Genomic DNA, 23,326 nt, shown 5'->3' with positions numbered 1-23,326 from the left:
GATCTTTCTCTGAAAATTCCTGTAGTGTTTCAAACTGCCCGGAATCAATCCCGAGTCCTCATAGTGATAAGTCCGATTTCTTGGCCATCCGGCTGGCATTCTTACTTTCATTATTTTTGTAACACAATGTATCATAATATGATATGACATTATCTTAATTTTAATACTAATTTTCACTTTAATACAGTACATTATATCAATAGATACACAGTAAGAGAATAAATAATAACAATATCAGTTCATAATTACTCAATAGTCAATTGCATCAACGTACTTAGTGACATCCATTTTTCCTTGATAAAGAATATATTATTTATAATTTAATATTCTCCGGTTTAGTTGGTATCATAGCAGTCTTTCATCACGCTTTACTATTTCAACAATTCGCTCTTATTTACAGATAGGAGGTTGCCCATAATTTACACTGTTCCAACGAATAAGAAACTAGCAAATCTCACCAATGATTGAGTGAATTCAGCTGCTGGTTGCCCCAGAGTTTACGTCTGACAAAGGTATTGAGTTTAGCGGGTTTTCTTCACACGTTTAACTCCTAGACAGGGCCTATTTTCTATAAACTTTTCCTGGTAAACCCGTAAATTCAATAATAAAACTGACAGATTTTATTTAAATTATTGAAGTTTTTAAACGTATAAAAATAGAGTTCACACACGTGTTGCGAAAAGTTCTGCAATTACTTTTTTATTAGGAAGCAATAATTACGAATTTATTGTTTACCATTCTTCATTTAATATACGTTAAGAAGAATAACGGCAGATGGTCCACAGGAATGCAAATAATATAAATAGAACGAGTACTTAGATGAGTTCATAATCACGTCAGCGAATCCTGTGGGTCCCCAGAGGAAAAAAATATTGAAATAAAATCTACTTCAACAATGAAAATATTTATTGCATTCATTTCAGCTTTACTACTCTTAGGTAAGGACAATCAGCATTTTCTACTTATATACTATGATACCAGATTCAATAATTGCCACACGCAGATTCCAACGAGAACGTTACTTCATTCGGATGAGCCATACGGCTGATTCTCGTTGTAAATGAATTTTTTTTAAATTCGCGATATTTTCAAAAACACTTCTTATTTACTTAGTATTAATCCAATGAAAAATATATAAAGGATTGAAAATAATTTTTGGTAGATATTAGCAAGACGATTTTAAAAATGATCCAAATTTGTACTCAGTTTTGGTACCTATTTTATGTTCCACATATCATGAAAATTCTACGTGATCACAATTTCTAGTTGTTTTTAAGTAATTATATTTTAATTTATTTGTTTATAAGAAATATCAATTTTGTGTAGAAAACAATTACTCGAAGAATAACCATGTTCATTAATTTCCAATATCTCTTTCCTCTTACATAATTTCTGTTATTATTTTCAATATTAGATGCAAATAAACTGATTTTTTCCCTCAAACAGGAATCGAAAGCGCTAGGGACGGATACCCAGTGGACGAAGAAGGTTGTAAAATCTCTTGTGTTATCAACAGTAAATTCTGTAATACTATATGCCACCGTAGAGGCGCCAAATATGGATATTGCTACACAGGAGGACTGGCGTGCTATTGCGAAGCAGTCCCTGACAACGTCAAAGTATAGACCTACGCAACTAATACCTGTGGATAAAAGTAAAATATATGTGGGTTTATCTTTCAACACGTTTTCTGAAAACATGTAAGTTGATAACTGATATTAAATCATAATCGTACATTAAAAGTTTTTCTTCTTCGACTGACTGCTTTTATAAAATAGTCGTGTTTATCATATGAATTTAATAATAAATTATATTTTAACAGTTCTTAAGTTCATACCTTGCGGAATAACAGTTGCAAAATGTTTAACTAAATTGGAGGTGCCAACGACCTAACACCTAAATTGGGTATCCGACCCCATTTTAGGTGTTAGACACGTGAAAAAACTAATTGTCATTGTGGCGAGTCACTCGGTCATTGTAGGCAAATCTTTTCTACAATGTCAATCTATAAAAATTCAGTTTAACATATTCTTTTCACTTTTAGGCCTGGATACAATAAAAATATTGTTTCTTATTTCCCGTCATTTCTAAAGTCATAAACATCGTTCTTGCTTCGAGATCATTCAACTATCAAAGTTTATGGTTTAAAATTTCGTTATTCTATATTCAGTTTGTTCTATTTATATGCCAAAACTATGGAATAGTTTCCTAGTATCGTGTAGAACCTCTTCTAGCCCGGTGAACTGTTTGCACCATGGTTTTGACGCTCTGCGAAGTCAACCCTCTCGTTCTCAATGTACAATCTGTACATCAGTGGTTCTCAACCTTTTTTGTTGATGTTCCCCATTAGACCATTAGTTATTTCTCAAGTACCCCTTATATTTTTGTACGTAAATTTTATAATTACTGCGTTAGATGTATAAAGCCCTTATAACTGAAGCATTTGCTAAAAATAAATAATTATAATTAACGATGAACAAAATCAGTATCAACGACAATCTTCTTTTCTAAAAGATAAGAACTCAATTTATCAAAACTGTCAAATTCTCCTGTCTTACATTTTTTTTTTCCACATTAAAATTTCTGTCTTAAACGCAGAAATTTTGTCATTGGCAGTGAAAATATTATTATTTTTCCATTGCAGTGATAAATGTAGTGCGTTAAGTTTATCAAATATGTTACACAAATATGCTACACCTTGTAAAGTGTAGTCGGAAATCATAAAATCAACGTGTAGTTCTATTTTTTCTTTAGTTGATTTCTTCTCAGCTTTACTCTTGCATTCGTTTAAAAATGCTAATACTTCAGAACGTAATTCATATATCCTCGTCAATATTTTTCCTCGGCTCAACCAACGTAGTACTTCCGTATAAAAGAGTAAATAGTCGTAATCACTACTCATTTCAGTACAAATCTGCCTCAAAAGTCTAGTATTTAACGCACTGTTTTTTACAAAGTTAACTATATTTGTTAGTGTCTTAAAAATGTCTTTTAAAGCTCTGGTCACACTATGAGATTTCCAGTCGCGCAGGCGACTGGAAATCTCAGTGTGACCAGAGCTTTAGACAACAGAACACGGAGGAGATCTTTCAGGAAGATTTTCGATAGAAAACTGGTTCCAACTTAAATGTTACACGAATGTAAACGATCCGTCCACCCGTTAGTAAGATGCGAATCCGTGACCAATGTTCAGGAGTTTTATCCACCACTACTAGTGAGCACCATAGAACAAGGCACTTATAATGGGCAGTATCAAAAATAGAAAAAGTTTAAAAAGCAATGCTGATCAACAATATAGAAATATCATCTAAGCCTGTGGTTCTCAAGCGGAGGTACATGTATCCCTAGGGGTACGAGCGTATATCGAAGGGGTACATCTAACTTTCATTATAAAATGGCGTATGTTAATCAATTTGCTGTAAATTATTAACATAAGAAATGAAAAAACTTGCTTTAAAATATTCCAGTATGAACACCGATTTCCCCTTTGACAGTCCAAACAATTTGTTTATCCACTTGATTTGCCTGTCTATTTGTGCTGAGTGAACCTGTAGTCTAGTAAAATTGCGGTTTAAATGAGCAATAATTTTAGAATTTCTATTCTAAAATTATTGCTCAATGAATTAGGTGCTTTTCGTGTTTTTACTGGTATTAGGAATAACGAGGCTTGGATCGTATCCCCACCGTGCAATGCTCGTTACTGCATGCGCGCATTACTTGATATCTAGCAAATTTAGACGTTACGTTTGTTACAAAAATTGAAAAATTCTTGTATTGTTCGACACGTTATAAATTCGCAGCCATTATTTTCAAGGTCAGTACACAATTATAATCTCCATTTAATAAAACTTTGTTTCATTGATATTTGTCAAACACTATTCGGTCCTAAAAAAGTGACAAATATAAAACAATTGCCACTTTCTAATGATACCGTAAAAAGGCGAATTGCACTTTGTGCAAACGGTTTTCTTAATGAACTTCTGCGGAGAATCAAGTTGTCTGCCTATTTTACGTTACAGTTAGATGAAAATACTGATGTCAGCGGATTGGCGGTACTTCTGGTTTTTGTGAAATATCAGTACAATGATGAGCATTGCGAAGATTTGTTAATGTGCGACGACCTAAAAAATATAACTACGGGATGTGATATTTTCAATAAAATCGATGATTTCATTCGAAGTAATAAAATAGATTGGGAAAAGTGCTTCGACATGTGCACTGATGGAGCTAAAGTTATGCAAGGTCCAATTTCTGGTGTAGTTGTAAGGATTAAAGAAGTGGTACATCCATCTTGGTCAATTAGCCACTGTAGGCCTATTCTGCGTGGAGAAAATTTAACGGCAAAAACATTCCTCGGTCTTTAAAAGACATTTTTAAGGCACTAACAAATATAGTTAACTTTGCAAAGAAACAGTGCGTTAAATACTAGACTTTTGAGGCAGATTTGTACTGAAATGAGTAGTGATTACGACTGTCTACTCTTTTATACAGAAGTACTACGTTGGTTGAGTCGAGGAAAAGTATTGGCAAGGATATATGAATTACGTTCTGAAGTACAGTAGAGCATTGTTAATCCGACTTAATTGGGGACTGGGGTTGGTCAGATAACTGAAAAAACGGATATCCGAAAAGTATGAAAAAATACATTATTAGTATAGTATATTAGTATATCCCATGTAATTATAGTAGAGCATCGATAATCCGACCCCGATTAACAGACTTATCGGTTAACCGACCAGGTTCTAGTCGGCAAATTCAAATGTCCGCTAATGATGTGGCGCTACAATATTTGGTTATGTCTTGGCTACTTTAATATTATTTTTGTTAAATTTTTGCGTGTTTTAGCTGGCAACACTGGCTCGACCATGAAAGGGAGGCTAGTATTTAAACCAGGCCTAATACACTATACTAATAATGTATTTTTTCATACTTTTCGGTTATCCGACTTTTCAATTATCCGACCAACCCCAGTACCCAATTAAATCGGATAATCGATGCTCTACTGTAGTATATTAGTATATCGCTATTAACCTACTTCGCGTAAAATTTTCATCGATGTTAAGCCTAACAAAATTGTTTTAAAATAATAATCGTCTTTATTGTATGTTAAAAATTATTTCTTTATTTTGCACAAAATAAATACAAAAATAAAGGAAAAGTAAAAAATTAAACCTCGTTTAAATACTGGCCTCTCTTTCATGGTTGAGCCAGTGTTGCCAGTTAAAACACACAAAAATTTAACAAAAATAATATTAAACTAGCCAATACATAGCCAAATATTGTAGCTTCACATCACTAGAGGACAATTGAATTTGCTAACTAGAACGCGGTCGGTTAACCGATGTGACGGTTGCTCGGAGGTCGGATAATCGATGCTCTACCGTATTAGCATTTTTAAAACGAATGCAAGAGTGAAGAAATCAACTAAGAAAAAAATAGAACTACACGTTGATTTTATGATTTCTGACTACACTTTACAAGGTGTAGCATATTTGTGTGACATATTTGATAAACTTAATGCACTACATTTATCACTGCAATGGAAAAATAATAATATTTTCACTGCCAATGACAAAATTTCTGCGTTTAAGACAGAAATTTTAATGTGGAAGAAAAGATGTAAGACAGGAGAATTTGACATTTTTGATAAATTGAGTTCTTATCTTTTAGAAAAGAAGATTGTCGTTGATACTGATTTTTTTCATCGTTAATTATAATTTATTTTTAGCAAATGTAATTTACTCATGTACTGAAATCACTTCTGTGATTTTATATAATATACTTATTAAATAATAATAAATAAATGTATGTACTGTACCTGATTAAATTTATTATTATTTACGTAAGTTAAGTAATCCACTTTTAGTTATAGTTAATTAGTTACAGATTCTCTATGGCGTTCAGTTATAAGGGCTTTATACATCTAATGCAGTAATTATAAAATTTACGTACAAAAATATAAGGGGTACTTGAGAAATAACTAATGTGCTAATGGGGTACATCAACAAAAAAGGTTGAGAACCACTGATGTACAGATTGTACATTGAGAACGAGAGGGTTGACTTCGCAGAGCGTCAAAACCATGGTGCAAACAGTTCACCGGGCTAGAAGAGGTTCTACACCAGTGTTTCCCAACGTGGGGCCCACGCCCCACAGAGGGGCAATTTGATTGTTAAGGGGGCAATTCGAAAATGGACTCATCCAGAGTTTAAGTTAACCGTATAGCCGCTGTATGCCATATTTATTGTAAATATTGATTTAAGTTAGTTTTAATTTTCTTTGCTCTTTGTTTCCCTTTCCTTCTAGAACTTCCCTTTATAACCCTTTTCCCTTGGGGTGGGATTAACAATTCTGGGAACCACCGAGAACAAAGAGATGAACAAGGCCCTGAGGCCGGTGAAAGATGAGAAAGGGCATTCTTTGCCCAGACCTCGAGGTGGGCAGACGTGAGTTGTGGTGTTCCAGGTTGCGTTTGGCAATGACTGGAAAGTGCAAAAGACTATGATGAAAGGATTGGGTTTTATCGCGGTTACAATAAAACAGTGTGGCAATTAAGTGCAAGGAAAACTTCAACGAACACGACAATGAGAGACCTTCCAAAAGACCTCAACGTTGGGGGGCATAAGAATTTTAGAAAGGCTTAGGTGGGGCATAGCACAAAAAAGGTTGGGAAACACTGTTCTACACGATACTAGGAAGCTATTCCATGACTTTTGGCATATAAATAGAACAAATTGAATATAGAATAACGAAATTTTAAACCATAAACTTTGATAATTGAATGATCTCGAAGCAAGAACGATGTTTATGACTTTTGAAATGACGGAAAATAATTTAATTTAATTTTTTAATTTGTTGCCTATTAAGTTTATTATTTCATTTCGTATTGTTTTGCTTAAATAACTTTGGTGTATTTGTTTTGTGGCGATTCTTTGTATATGATCCTGCATTACTGGGTCAAATTTTCCAAGTAATTTAAGTATTCCTAGAAAAATTCCATTTCGTGCATCGCCTAGGTTTTCAATGGATCCTCTAAACGCGATATTTCGTTCAGCTAAAAACTGAACTACAGAAAATAATCTTTTAAATATCTGATACAAACGAACTTTTTCTTGGCTCAACAACTTCTGTTGAACATTATCTATTGTTTGCTCAACAGAAAGTCTTTTTTGAAGCTCTGTACATTTTAACAGAGCTACCAAATGATTTTTTGATTTTTCATGTGTGGCTAATCTATTATATATATTTGGCCAGTTATTAAAACGTATGTTGGCACTTTTCGGTTAATGTTACCTTAGGATCCAAAATGGCGGCCGGGGAAATTTTTCCCTACTTCGGAGACTGCGACTGGGAAAAAATTATTCCCTAGAGTCGAGACGTCGACGACGTAGGGATTTTTTCATCCTTCAAACAAGCAGCATGCAATTCTTTGTCAATGTCGCAAGACTATGTGAATTTATCTTTTCTGAGTGATGGTTCTCAAACTGAAATGATCTATATCTTTATTTTTAACTAGAATTCGTACATACATTCAACATTCTATCCATACATTAATGCAAGTGCAACTCCCTCGTTTATTTCATTAACATTTTTACATTGTAAGTTATTCTTGTGTTTTATTGTTATGACTATAATGAAGTCAATACATAACAAATTTTGATTTAATTTTGCGGAATCTCTGTGTGATATTTCATTTTTTTTTTTTTTTTTTGAATATACAGGCCCTTTCAAAAATGCTATTATTTTAAATTACTTTAAGCTTGTTTTTGTCACGGAGCGGCTCATCGAACGGCGGGCGCGTGTTTCCTGATCAGCGAATTTTTTACAGAAATATAACTTAACTTCGCGCATTGTCACACAAATAATCTTCGAATATTTTATATTTATACAAATAAATCTAACAATTCTTTAGACGTTTACGAGATTTTGTATTTTCATTTCAAATTCCGACATTTTACTTATATAAAATTACATTTAGGCTAAAATTTATTCTAATTGTAATACCGGACTGCAATTTTTAATCATATTTAAACTTTATTTAATTTAAAATACTACTAAAATCAAGAGTATATATCTCGTTCCCTATACATAATACTTTTCCTGTTAACAATCCAGTCATGCTGGTCAATTATCTAACTCCGTTCAGAGATAAATATTTAAATTGATATAACGTGACTTCTGGTCGAAGCTGTAAGTTTGAATACAGCTAATCGGAAATTAAAAAGTACAAATTAAATTCTGTACACTTTGTTTTAAAAGATATTTATTTTTTTTTATTATCAATTATAAATACATAAGTATCTATAACAGAAATCAATTATCAATGTGTGTTTTTTCATTTTAAGCAAATTGATTTATTTGTTTTCAGAATAAATCCAATTAAAGTTTGAAAACATCCAAAGAATGAAGAAAGAAGCTTTGTTAATTTAGTTTCTTAATTTAGTAAATAAAATTTCAGAATAATTATCATCTTGATTTTCATAATTTATCATTTAAAATTTCGAGTTAATTAACTGTTGATTCATAAACTCCATCAGTTAACCTTATCTTAAATATATAAATCATCAATTAGATTGGTAAAATTATGAGCACGATCACGATTGACATTTACATCAATTTAATGTTAACGAATTAAATTAATTAATATAAGTTAATAAAAATAAAAAATTTTCATTAAATAACCATTTAAACTTTGAATCTTAAAGTTTAAATTACGTAATCGAAGAATCATCGCAGAGGACTAGAAGCGAACAGCGCGTGGGACAGTTCGATTCCGATTTATAAAAATGGGAAGTTTAGTATCCATACTTTCGAAAAATCCATTGAATTTTAACTTCCAGCTATCTCTTGAAATTGATCAAAATGGAGTGTGCCTAAATGGATGAAAGACCAGAAAAAGAAAATATAGCGAAGAAAAAAGAGAAATGCAAGAAAAAGGAGGAATCGAAAAAAAGCCAAACACTCTCACTGTTGCAGGTTTAAGAAAACGGGTATAGAAAAGAAATCTGTGAGAAAAAAACATTTGCTAAATTGAAGAGTGCATGGGACAGTCCGAAAGCGACAGAATTCCAATTAATTCAAAAGTGAAAAGGGCGCTTTTACAAATTTCAGCAGGTCAGAAAATAGATAGAAGAGAAAAGGGCTAGGAAAAGGGGAGAACAGCCGTTTCCCTGCCAGTAAGGGCCCCAGCACAGTAAGATTGCAACCATTTTAACCTCAACCAAATGGCAGGTTTCAGCATTCCTATAGGCTGCCGGCAAATGCTCCAGCCCAGGAATATCAATGTGCTCTGTTTTTGAGAAGCCAAAAGGAAGGTCCAACTAGGACCCTTATCAACGTCGGACTTCGCCTTCTGCGGTGTGTTTGTAGTTTGTGTGTCTTCTCTCCACTCCAGGGCATCAGTCGGCTTCCTTCTTTTGCCAGCTACCTCCCAGTGGACTCCCCCTTATGAGTTCTTGAAGACTTACTTCTGGAACCACACCCTTTGGATTTATCGACAACACATCACTTCCTGAATCCCCTGTTCATCGCACCCTGAAACTTTTGTGCTAACCATCTATAGGCCTGGGTGTACCTTTGGATTACTCAACAGGAATTCCATTTGTTCAGTCTGCACTGGTGAGTATCCAATTTTACTTGTAAACCAACCAGTTTGTTTTCCCCTCTGTCCCAGTAAGATTTATTTTTCTGGGATAGAGTCTGTCTGCCAAGTGGCCCTTTCTTCTTAACAATCACACTTCGCTCTCCTGGTTGGTTGTACAGACTTTACAATTCCATCAATATACCTAATAACGTTCTAACCTAACCTAACCAGCGGCCGGATGGCCGAGCGGTCAAGGTTAGCAGCCTGCCGCCCTGGGGGACCCGGGATCGAATCCGGACGGGTCGAAAAATCCCCAGGAATTTTTCGGGGGGTGGTCCGTCCGGATATGTCGGTCCCCGTCCCTCACCACCCGGCCGCCCCATTGTGGGCCTGGCCGAACCCATAATGGGCTTGCTATAAGAGGCCCTCTTAGTGCCCACTGGGCGGAAAGAGTTACAAAAAAAAAAAAAAAAAACCTAACCTAACCTATTCTAATAATTTGATTGCTAATAATTATGGTAATTTATTAGAATAGGTTAGGTTAGGTTAGAACGTGCGTCCCACTGTTTCCTTGCTGGAATCCGTGATGAGCCGCCATCTTGGCACCAAGGGTTACATTAACTCATGACATAGTAACTATCATACCCTATTAACAATTGTATTAACTCGGTTTTAATACATTTAAATTTAAATGCTATATTTGATATAAATAACATCTGAATTTATGAAAGTTATTGTTAGATTTGTTTTGATTACATTTAATAATATGCAATTGAATGAAATAAATGCTTATATTAAAGAAAAAATATATCGATTAAAAATGAATTAAATCATTCTAGCTTTCCTCTGAACAACACTTACCCTCAAATATTCACTTTTATAAGATTGATAAATAACATCTAAAACTTCTAGGATAATGACTGGTATTGAATTATCGGTCACTCTAAATTGGTATGCGAAAGTACGAAACGTTTCGCCTAAATTATATATGAACCATTTTAATCATAAGATTTCATAAAATATCAATTAAATACAAAATGTATTATATTCTTACTGGTAGCTAAATAACGACGTTCTCAGGGTGAAATAGAACTTCGAGGATGCGTATCTTCTTTAGCTATTATGGGTGTTATCCTGCTTAAAATGCTTTGGAAAGTATTCGTATCCATACGGATATATCCCCTATAACCTTCTGCATCTGAAAGCCTTAATTCATTCATCAGCTGGTGGAAGCACGATTGTTTAGCCTGTTGATTTTCATTTTACCAAGTTTTAACCCAGCATGAACGTTTTTTTCCTGTTTTTCTCTTCGTATATTCTCGCCAACTCTAACAAAATTATCGCCTTTTTTCTTCTACTCATTCCAGAAAAGGAACTGCTTTCCATTTTAATAAGAAAAGTGGATAAAATTCCGTAAATACTCTGAAATAGAACGTAAAATGTCAGTAACTCACGAAAGTAGACAAAAACAAGCTACTGTAATTTTATTGGTTTATTATAGGGTCACGTGTTTCGAGTTGCAACGTCAATGAACAATGTGTGACCTGGAGAAGACGCGCGCGACTCGCATTTGTTGCAGTTGCAGTCGCCTGCGTGGCTGGAAATCGCATAGTGTGACCAGGGCTTAAAGCTGCACGCACGCTGATGCTGCGAAAACTTCTTTATACAAAACGTTTTCCTAAAAGTAAAACAGTGAAGACCATATCGATTACTAAAACGTTGTTAAAGAAAACGTTTTAACTTCAAGCTATCAAGCAAAATATCTTCAAACAAAATGTCTTGCTACACTATTAATCGCAGATCGGCAGCGATCACCTATTACAATTTTAACATTGTACCTGATACTTTCTTCATGTCTTTTGACAATGAAGAAAGTTAATCAAACAATGAATTAAAGAAAATACCCTTCAAATTTTGTTAAAGACGAATTAAGGAACGATGAAACAAAATTTCTTAATTTTATTAGATGAAGCGGTTAATGCAACTCTTGGTGCCAAGATGGCGGCTCGTCATTGATTCCAGTAAGGAAACAGTGGGACGCACGTTCTAACCTAACCTAACCTAACCCATTCTAATAATTTGGTTGCTAATAATTATGGTAATTTACAGTGGCGTGCCGTGACATTTGATGATAGGGAAGCTGTGTGTCTGTAAGAAGCCGGCTTCCAGGGGCAATCAGTTAACTGCGCGTCAGTGATGTCTAGGATCCATTCGTACGTGCGTGGTGGCGGAAGACACGTATCTGACAAAAACCGACAAAAAAGAAACATAAAATAAACATACACTATGCACAAAATAGTTTGCTTTAGGACAATCAGCCGTCCGGACGTCCCGGGCGTCGATGTGGTTCTTCGATGGTCGATCGACGGTGGCCCCGGGACAGTGGCGTTGACAAGTCTGTAAGGCACGGGGAGACTTCGTCCGTTGGCGTCGGGGACACGGTCTAAGTCCGAAGTGGCGCGGGTTGGCACAATAGACGATAAACAATTTTTTTTTTTTGCGCGTTGACACACGGCGTTTTGGTTATTTGGAACGTTAACCGAGTGCCAGGTGTCCTCGATTGTCGGAGATTATATCAATCTCCGTTCTTTCTTTCATCCATTTTGATTGGTCGTTCTCCCTCAATCACGCTTCCCGAGTTGTTGGTCCCTGGTTACTAAACGTAACGAGACTCTTACCTGGACCGGGAGAAAAGTCAAAATCGAAGATGAATTCGATCTTCCACCGATCATAGGATGACTTTCTTCCGCGATTTATGGTTTCTGCCTCGCAGTTTAATATAAACAATGCGTGTCCGACTACAAACGACTTTTACCTATGTTTTTTTAAACGAATAAATTTTTCTCTAAATTAACCGTTTTTTCGCGTCTTTCGTGACGGGTCAGACCTGTCCGGTACATGACATTTGCATAAAAGTTTTAAACAAATACTGGAAATGACAAAATAAAGAATTTATGTATTTTAGTTCTAAAATACAATTAATACATACATAATACAAATTGACATCATACAAACAATGATAGAAAAACTTGTTTTTTTATTTTTTTATAAACTTACTGTATTCGGCGATTTTTTTCGGCAAAGTCGTTAATTACTTTAGCATAAAAGTCGCTGGTCCTCGACTCCATCAACGTTTTTAAAAGCTCTTTTTCTATCGAAAGCAACTTTCGATAGAACAACGCTAGCGACGACAATTCTTCCACCGACCGAGTGTTCCTGGCCGATGTACGAATTTGCTTCGTGGTCGAAAAACTGCGCTCAACAGACGCACTGGTAGATGGTACCATAAAAATTAATGATATTAAATCATATAATTCTTTTAGTACGTCTTTATTCGGATCGACATTAATTATAATACTTTTTATGTCTAAGAGTTACTTGTCGATATAGTCCGAACACGAATATAAATATTGCGATTCACTACGTAATTTAGGTAAATCAAAAAATTTCCCATAAAATTTACTTAATTTAAAGAATTAAAACACGCTTGGAAAAATTGTTTTTCGTAATATTAAAATTATTAACATCTAAAAGTGATAAAAATTTTAGATTTTCTGTCAATATAATTACAGTATAATTAAAAGAAAATTATAATTAAATATAACTTTGCGAAGAAATGTACATAAAATGAATTGAATACTCTTTACTTTTTAAATCTTAAACAATTCACTTAGTCAGATAGCTCCCTACCCAGTAGCTAAGGGATAGAATCGTTGGAAGCGTTACACTTGTGTAGCTTCCACCAGCTAAACCGGCTGAAGTTGGTGCTCTGTAAATCGCATGCGCCAATGCCCTCTGGCTGCTTTACATCATTCAGTTATTCTCGCAGTAGGAGCTGTCTCGTAAGAGCTTCCATTCCGCCACTGATATTCGAATACAATAGTAATCTTATCGTTTTTTTCAAATGAAGTATAGAAATTTGTAATAAGATACATGATGCGGTTATAATAAAATATTAATTTGAATTAATTCAAAGTACGTTAAAATATGAAAATTTATATTTTAGAAAATACAAGGGAAGGTCATTGGAAGGTGGAAGCGGCGCTTCCACCGCTTCCAATGACAGCACGCCACTGGTAATTTATTAGAATAGGTTAGGTTAGGTTGGAACGTGCGTCCCATTGTTTCCTTGCTGGAATCAGAAACGAACCGCCATCTTAGCACCAAGAGTTACATTAGCCGATTAAGCTTCGATTGTTTTGATAACATTCTACACGAGCAAATGAGTTCGTGTGTATACGTGGAAAGGGCTATCCATAAATGATGTCCACACTAGGAGGGGTTATCATGAATCCGACAAAATCGGACAAGGAGAAAGGAGAGGTTTAGGAAGACCTTATGTTGAGCCTATATCACACTGAATTTTGTAGACCTAGTATTGTAACAAATACTTCCAATTACTGTCCAAGACCCACAATATGCACATATCTGAACGTGTTTACAGTCTCTAAGAGGCCATAGGGAAAAATCTAGGCTTCCTGCATCTGACATTACTGAGAATATAAATTAATATTAAAATTTGAATTATTCTAAATAATTTCGTTGTAGCAGCTGGTATTAAATCTACAAAAATTTTATTCCTTCCTAATTAAAATATTCAACAATAAAATAATAATCAATGGCACGTTTTAACGTAAGCAACAAGACATTTAACTAAAGCTTCCAATTTAAAGGATCGAGTGGACCGAGTTAAGTGGAATTAAGTGGACCGAGTAGTGTCTTCATGGTTAAAGGTTGTGAAGTTTCTCTGATTGTTATTTAGATATACAGTCAAACCTGTTTTTATGCGGGGGATAGGGACCGCATTAAAAAAGACGCATTAAAAAAAATCGCACGAAACTTCACGAATGGCTGTAAAAAATAGTTTTCGCAACACAATTAAAAAAATATTTTTTATGCGGTCAACAGGGACCGCATAAAAAAAGTCTCACGTAGAAAATAACTCAAAACCGTACAAAATAGAATTTATTGACAACAGATGTCAGCACTTGACTGCATCGTCTGGTCTATCGTCTGTTCTACATATTTTTGTCCAGGTGGTGTTTTGTTGACTTAAAAAGTAAATTATTTCATTTTTCGCATATTCATGCAATAATATTACTATAATAAGTGCATTTATGCTATAATAAGTTTATTTAGCTATAATAAGTCAACGTGAGACATGACGAATCGCACGAGACTAGTCGCCAACTATACCGCACAAATAAAAAATCGCAGAAAAAACCGCATAAATTAAAAATTCTCATTAAAAAAATCGCACAAATAAAAATCGCACATAAAAAGAGCGCATAAAAACAGGTTTGACTGTATTTTGTTTTGAAAAGTTCACTGAAGTACAGAATGTATTATCAGAAGGTTCCAAGATTTATTTTGTTGAAGTGCCAATAATCATCAATAAATACTAAGAAATATTGTTCGGTTAAAAACTGGATTATATCTCATGAAAAGTTTCGTCAATAAATATTTTCTACATATTCTCTTTAATCTGTAATTATAGTATGATTAATGTGCACTTATTTATAAAATATTATAAAACTTGTAATAAAATAAGTTTCCTACCTATATTCCAGAAGGCCAATTCATCTGGATTACGGGCAGGAATAATTAAAGATAGCTATTATTCTTTAATTGTTAACAATAAAATCATTGTTAATTGTTGAAAACTTTTTAGTGTTAACTGTTCTAGAAGATTCTAGTTCTTACTTTTATGGACTTTTTCGTTCCTTGGGCATTTAGACAGCCCCTTATCCAGCATCATTGTGGAGTCGAGAAGATTCATAATGAAGCAGCCAGATGATAAGAGCCGCGAAAAATCCGACATATCCGCGACGGATCATCCTCAGAAAATTCTTGGAATGTTTTCAACTCTCCTGGAATCGATCCTGAATCCCCTCAGCGATAAGCTTAATTTCTTGACCAGTCGGCAGCCATTCTTACTTTCGTTATTTTTGTAATGCAATGAAACATAACATAATATGATATAAAGAAGGATATATGACATTATGTCAATTCAAATATTAATTTTCGCTTTTTTATAGATTTGTTGTTAACTTTTAAATCCAGTGACTAAAGCCTTTCGAGCAGTGATTGGATTTTGTGAAATACAGAAGTACAAAATATGGGCGATCAGCCAAGGGAAAACCTCCCAGGACGACGTTTTATAGAAAACATATTAGACTATAAAGAACGAAGTGTTTTCACACGTTATAGAAAGAGATTGTTTAAGTTAAGCCTCGAATTCATATTTCTTTCTAAGAAAAAACTCGAAGTTAACTTAAGCTCAGATTTCCCAATCATTGTAATACACTATACATCAATAATCTGAATAGAAAATCAAGACAAAAACAGTAGCAATATCGATCCATAATTACTCAATTGCCAATTGCATTAATTTAATTAATAACATTCATTTTCCTTAGATGAAGAATACATTATTTATAATTTAATGTTTTTATTTTTGATATCATTTTTTGCTTTGTTTTATTTCATAGTCGTGTCATAAACAATCTATCATCATGCTTTACTATCTCATCCATTCGCTCTCATTTACAGATTAAGCGTTGTGCATAAACTACACTGTCACAACGAATAAGAACATATTAATGCCCATCAACAGTTCAGTGAATAATACTATTAAACACTGCTAGCTGCTCCCGAGTTCGCACCTGACAAAGGGACTGGAAGCTATCAGTTTACTGGGTTTTCATCACGTCTAACCGTACATAGGGCCTATTCCAGTGGAAAGTTCCTGGCAAGTGATCTTAGTAGGTTGCTTGACGATCTAATAAGGAGGTTCCTTATTAGTTTGTTTAGTGTAGCATTGCTTTATCCCATTAATCCAAACCATCAGTCAGTAATGGAGAGAACTAGGCGTTATGTATACAGCTCAAAGTTTGCATTTTTTAAAACCAAATCAATTATTTTTTATAAATAATGTTTATATATAAAATACAATCCTTCAGCACGTTATAACTTTAGAGTTTTATCTACCTCTACCTTTATCTACCTTTTATCTACTATTCTCTCTTCAGAGTGGTAGATTCAATGATAAAACTGATACAGATTTTATTTAAATTATTGAAGTTCTTAAACGTATAAATATAGAGTTTACGCAAGTGTTGCGGAAAGTTCTGCAATTACGTTTTATTAGGAAGCAATAATTACCGACTTTATTGTATTTCAATTTTTATTTAATATACGTTAAGAAGAACAATGGCAGATGGTTCACTGAAATACAAATAATATAAATAGCGCGAGTATTTTAGACGAGTTCACAATCACGTCAGCGAATCGTGTGAGTCCCGTCAAGGAAAAATATTGAAATAAAATGTACATCGACAATGAAAATATTTATTGCCTTCATTTCAGCTTTACTACTCTTAGGTAAGGACAATTCTGCATTTTCTAAATTCGAATTTTAAAAGACGGTAGAGGTGTTTAAGACATCATCTTATTATTCTGGGTTCCCAGAATCGGATCTGGATGGTTCAACTCTAGGAACTTTTTCTTGAGTAAACGTTTCAGGCTATATGGTTTGCATCCCGGCTTACGTCTCGGTTACTTCATACTGGGCCTGTTCGAACCTAAAATGAGTATGGAAATAAGGCCTTAGTACACTCTTACGTCCACTTTTCAGAGTCAAAGAAACCCATTGAAAGAAAAGATATCAAGCCGATTTTGTTTGCCATCATATTCTATTATTATTTTATAAACCAAATCAACCGAATAATTATTCGAATAATTAAAAACAATATTTTATTTCATATCAAATATCAGAAGGTTTCAAATATTTCAAGTTTTTCTTGTCGTAATTTAAAGAAAGAAAAATATTAATTACAGTTAAAATCGTTAAAATATACCTTAAATTTTTGTATTTTTTCATAATTCTTTTTTAAGGGCCAACGTATTTGCACACTTCATATACAATTAATTTCTTTTCATTCAAAATACGTAAGCGATTAAGACATTATTGCTTGATACACATTAAAATAATTTTAAATAAACAGATCTACATTTAGAATATTTCAAATCTGGATTAGATTGATGGGTTCAGACAATGAAACACACGAGCGATCTGCCAAGGACTTCCTATGACAAACTGACCCTAAGTTATGTGTTAGAACACGAATAAAACTAGAAAACACGAAGGTTGAAGGAAAGATTTTGCAACTAAAATAATGCTCTGCATTTAAAACCAATTCATTCAATGGTTATTCAATGCTCTTGGGCTCTTAATCGCTGCGAAAATCTTTTACCATTTCTCCCCGTCTTGTGCCTCTGGCATCCACCCAGGCATTTAAATTTAATAGTTGATATAAAAAATTATCCGGATTCCTAATCCATGGACACAGTTTTGGTATCTATTTTATGCTTAGCATATCATGAAAGTATTACATGATCACATTTCTTAGTTGTCTTTAAGTAATTATACTTTAATTCATTTGTTTATAAGAAATACCAATTTCGATTAAGAAGCAGTGAATCGAAGAATAATCATTTATTATTATTTTTTATTTTTTTGAGATTAGATGCAGAAACACTGACTTTTTTCTCCTCAAACAGGAGTCGAAAGCGCTAGAGACTGATACCTAGTGGACAAAGAAGGTTGCAAACTCTTTTGTGTTATCAATAGCAAGTGGTGTGATGCTGTATGCAAAGGTAAAGGCGGCAATTATAGATATTGCTACACGGGTGCACTGGCGTGCTATTGCGAAGCAGTTCCTGACAGCGTCAAAGTATGGACCAAAGAAACTAATATCTGTGGAAAAAAATAAAAAATATATGTATTTATTTTTCGACATGTTTTCTGATCATATGTAACTTAATAACTGCTATTAAATGACACTTACGTATTAGAAAATTTTCTTCTTTGACTGACTACTTTTATAAAATATTTGTACTTTTCACATGAATTCAGTAATAAATTACTACTTTCCCGACTGTTATATATAACAGAGGAAAAGTATGGCGATCGTTCAAAAATGACCTCCCAGAATTTTACATTTTTGGAATCAGATCACCCAGAAACGTCGAGCAAAACAACTCGGGGGTTATTTCTGTATGTATGGATATTAGGGTGTGGGGGCACGATCTTGTTCATCCTCTTTGAAGCTTAATAACTCATGCGTTTTTTGCTGAAAATTTCTGAAATTTAGCAGGGAAGATTGTTTATTGCGGTGACTGATGATATTAAATTTTGGTGATTAAAGGTCGAGGAGATCGGGAGATAAAGGGAGTAGTGTGTATCTTCAGTAGCGTCGAATGTAATGACGATTTTACTCGTTATTAGCATTTACAATTTTTTGTAATACACATCTCTACCATCAGAATTAAGCTTTTTGCCATTTTATAGTTGTTAAAAATACAGAGTGGGGCACAATGGAGTCCCACATTTACGAGGTAAATTTTAAAAAAGATGATACAAGAATATGGAAATAACTTTTTATTTATTCAAAGTAAATGTAAGAAAGTTATTTTTGGTTAGGTTTTCAAAATAGTGTTGTCCAATTGTTGGCCTTCACGGGCGATGCACATTTTGAGCCGTTCCTTGAAGTTTTCTTCAACTCTCACCAACATATCTAGAGGAATTTTGGGATTTCCTCATGAATGGCTTGTTTGAGATCTTGTAAAGTTTTCTGCCTTAAGATACCTCCACAAAAAAAGTCACAGGAGCTCAGATCAGGGGAACGAGGGGTGCCATTTAACGGTTTCTCGTAAAGAGATTAGTCACCGGAAAACATCTGTCAAAATGGCGCGAGAACAACAGTTCGTATGGGCTGTGAGTCCATCCTGTTTAAATCAGAAGCCACTTGTATCGTATTTTAGGGCGCAAAAACTTCTCTAGCATGTCGCAGTATCGGTTCGAAGTCACAGTAGCTGTGACGTCATCTTCTTCAAAAAAAGGCCCCACGATGCGTACAGAGGACAAAGCACACCAAACGGTGACTTCCGGGCTGTGAAGAGGTCGTTTGTGGAGTTCTCGGGAGTTTCCAGCAGCCCAATAACGAAATTTCTGCTTGCTTACTGTGCCAGACAGATGAAAATTCACTTCGTCACTACTCCACACAATACCTCTAGAAGGCACAGCTGTAAAGATTTAACGACATTATTTTTAAAACCTAAGCAAAAATAAATTTCTTACATGTACAGTCAAACCTGTTTTTATGCGGTCTTTTTTGTGCGATTTTTTTATGCGAATTTTTAATTTGTGCGATTTTTTTTGTGCGATTTTTTATTTGTGCGGTATAGTTGGCGACTAGTCTCGTGCGATTCGTCATGTCTCACGTTGACTTATTATAGCTAAATAAACTTATTATAGCATAAAGGAACTTATTATAGTAATATTATTGCATGAATATGCAAAAAATAAAATAATTTATTTTTTAAGTCAAAAAAACACCACCTGGACAAAAATGTGTAAAACAGACGATAGACGAGACGATGCAGTCAAGTGCTGACATCTGTTGTCAATAAATTCTATTTCGTACGGTTTTGAGTTATTTTCTATGTGAGACTTTTTTTATGCGGTCCCTATTGACCGCATAAAAAATATTTTTTAATTGTGTTGCGAAAACTATTTTTCATAGCCACTCATGAAGTTTCGTGCGATTTTTTATGCGTTTTTTTATGCGGTCCCTATCCACCGCATAAAAACAGGTTTGACTGTACTTTGAATAAATAAGGTTTTTTCAGTATTCTTGTACCGTTTGTTTTTTAAATTTACCTCGTAAATGTGGGACTCCATTATGCCCCACCCAGCATAACAAATTTTTAAAATAAAATATAACAACAGACGATGCCACCAAATGTTGCCGGGAAAGTTATGCAACTCGTTTGTATTTTTTTTATCGGCTATTGTTAAGTTCAAATCTAATCTACTCTAAGTGTTGAATAATGTTTAACTGAAATGAAATCTTTCCTAAGAGCGTATCAGTCCTACTTAAATACTTGCTAAAATTTAAATTATGTAAAACATTAAAATTATTAATGTCTCGTAATGTTTCTATTTTATGAATCGTGATATTTTTTCCTATAATCAATCATAATCTAACGGATTTTTAAATCGATTTGAACACGTAAGAGGTATGCGGCGTGGGCAATGTGCCAAGGAAGATATCACCCTATGGGAAAGTGATTCCTATTTAATGACAACGGATAAGGACGAACATATCCGGGATAGATAGCCAATGTAAATTTCTGATTTCCAACCCGTCACGTTACGACTTTAATTAATTATTATTCTAATTATCGTTGTAATTCTTACTAGTTATTCCTTTGTTTTTCTACAACGCGACCACATCTTTTAGCTCTGCACCCTACAGTAAGGTGCATTTGAGGAATACTATGGGGACTATATGAGGAATACTATGGGGACTATATGGATACTATAGACTTGCAATAAATATTAAAAATTGCATTATTACGGAATCATTGAAGAAACTGATTGAGATTCTATCCTGAATATAGGCAATAGTTCTGTAAATTTGTAGTTTAACCTATTTGCATTTATTAAATATTCATAAATATTTATTTAAATGAAGTTTAATATCTGAAAAATTTAGTTTCAGTTTCAGTTATAATCATCACGTAAAAAAAAGAATTTATTATAATTTATCCAATTACTAATTTGCATGAATAAGAAAGAAAAAATTGGATTTTATAATTCCAAAATTCACCTTTATGCAAACTTCACAGAAAAATTCCAATTAATTTTCTAAATTCATTTTTTACCATTTAAGAAATTATAATTAATCCAAATTTCATTAAAGCTTTTATTTACTATAATTTCATTTAAATATACCTAACTAATTACAATATTTCTTCTGTGCAAATTAAGCAATATTCTATTATAAGAAAATCATTTAATTCCTCGTAAATCTCATTAATATTTAATTAATTTTATAATGTTTGATAGGTCGTCTATTTGTGGAAATTTAATTCCTTAATGAGCAAGGTAATCTGCAATTCGTAGATTGAAAAGAGGGCTAAATTCTACATCACAATATAAAGAACAGAAGAAAGAAGCAATGACTTTGAAAACTACAAATTTATAATATGATTACGTGAGTCTTAATCTTTTAACATGGACGTTTTTAACTGGATGTTGAATACCATACTGTTTTTAATGTTAAGTTTATGTGGTATATCACCTCGAGAGGTAAGATTATTTTTAATAATTTAAATTAATTACTTTATAACTAAAAGCTGAATTTTTTTGGTTAATGTTAATTAATGTTACCTATGGTTCCAAAATGGCGGCTCGTCACTGATTCCAGCAAATAGAAGAAAGGAAACAGTGGGGACACATGTTCTAACCTAACCTAACCTATTTTAATAATTTTGTTGGTAATAATTATGGTGATATATTACAACAGGTTAGGTTTCATTTCTTCTGTTTGCTGGAATCAGAGACGAGCCGCCATTTTGGAACCATAGGTAACATTAACCTTTTTTTCTGATTATTTGCTTTAAATAATGATTTTTACTTGTAAATTTTATGTCCTACAGCTCTGCATCTTTTCAATTTTCGTCTATTTTAATGAACGTTTTATAAATGTAAACGAACATATTCCGATTCAGTTAACGGCAGTTACGGTTTACGTGATGCTAATATTTACCATATCATCAGGAATGTCTAGACTTTTTAAAATTATATTGTAAGTAGGTTTTTTACTTATTTCTCCTCTAATTCTTAAGTGAATTTTCTAAATTAATCCTGAAATATAATGGGGTTTTTTTCAGATCTACAATATTCTACTTGCCTGACGAACGTAATCTCTTCGACCCAATTAACATGTTGATGGTGCTGTTTGAAATATTGCTCTTCGATCTTCTCGTTTGCCCTATGATGCAATTGATAATTTTAACTGATAATCTACTTAATTTTCCTTTTTGAACGTCCAGATATTCTCATTTATATTGTTACAACTTAATTTCATTGTTATTGCAAACAGGTGAATGTAACTGCTTCAGAAATTTTTATTCTTACAAGTACTGTTTTTACGTGACGACTATTTAAATTTGTTTTATACGTTATCGATAACTGTTTTGTAAATTTATGTATCATTTGTATAAAAAAAATATATATATATATTTTACCAATATTCTCTCTCCAATTGTAATGTTTATATTGAAACAATGTGATTCTTATTATATCTTTTAATTCACACAATTCTATTGTTATAACAAACACATGCTACAAAAAAGATTGCTTTCTATATTGTTTTCATTACATTATTACTCGATCTTTCTGATTTAAATATAAAGGTGACATTTGGGGCATTTTGAAATTTGCCATATCAAAATACCAGAAAAGGAGTTGTTACATTCAATCAGTCGTCCGTTGAAAATTGTTTTTTAACTGTAAGATCCATAACATAATTTAATGGATAAAAGAAAAATTTGTGTACACTTGACATCCAAGATGATTCTTAGTTGATATAATGATTATGGCACGCTCTTTCCCTCCAAATATAAACGATATCGTGAAACGTGTAACAAAATTCTAAGAACCTTTTACACATGACATAAATTTAACTGTCTGTCAAATTACTTAGACTGGTTGAAAACATTTAAATGGCACTTGAAGATGAAAACTTTGTTATAAAATAGAAAAAAAGCTTAATTTTGGAGGGAGGGGTGGGTTTTATATAAAATATTGTAAATGCTAATAACAAGTAAAATCATCATTAAGTCTGACCCTACTGTAAATACACACGATCCCTTTTATCGCCCAACCCCCTC

General features: G+C 33.5%; 2 long non-coding RNA genes across 3 annotated transcripts; both read left to right on the top strand.

The window, feature by feature from the left end:
* Positions 1-363: 363 nt before the first annotated feature.
* LOC136987773 (uncharacterized) lies at positions 364-22,652 on the top strand. Of its 2 annotated transcripts, XR_010882670.1 has the most exons (4): positions 364-512; positions 21,533-21,740; positions 22,091-22,239; positions 22,325-22,652. It is a non-coding gene; the product is annotated as an uncharacterized lncRNA (long non-coding RNA). The 2 variants fall into 2 exon arrangements; XR_010882669.1 differs by lacking the exon at positions 364-512 and having other exon boundaries at positions 21,503-21,740; positions 22,325-22,648.
* On the top strand, positions 16,859-18,443 carry LOC136987772 (uncharacterized). The gene is made up of 2 exons (XR_010882668.1): positions 16,859-16,966; positions 18,146-18,443. It is a non-coding gene; the product is annotated as an uncharacterized lncRNA (long non-coding RNA).
* Positions 22,653-23,326: the final 674 nt, after the last annotated feature.

This window comes from Centruroides vittatus, unplaced genomic scaffold (assembly GCF_030686945.1).
Source record: "Centruroides vittatus isolate TY-2023 unplaced genomic scaffold, ASM3068694v2 scaffold_2707, whole genome shotgun sequence".
Classification (NCBI taxonomy): domain Eukaryota; kingdom Metazoa; phylum Arthropoda; class Arachnida; order Scorpiones; family Buthidae; genus Centruroides; species Centruroides vittatus.
This window is presented reverse-complemented; position numbering and strand designations above follow the sequence as displayed.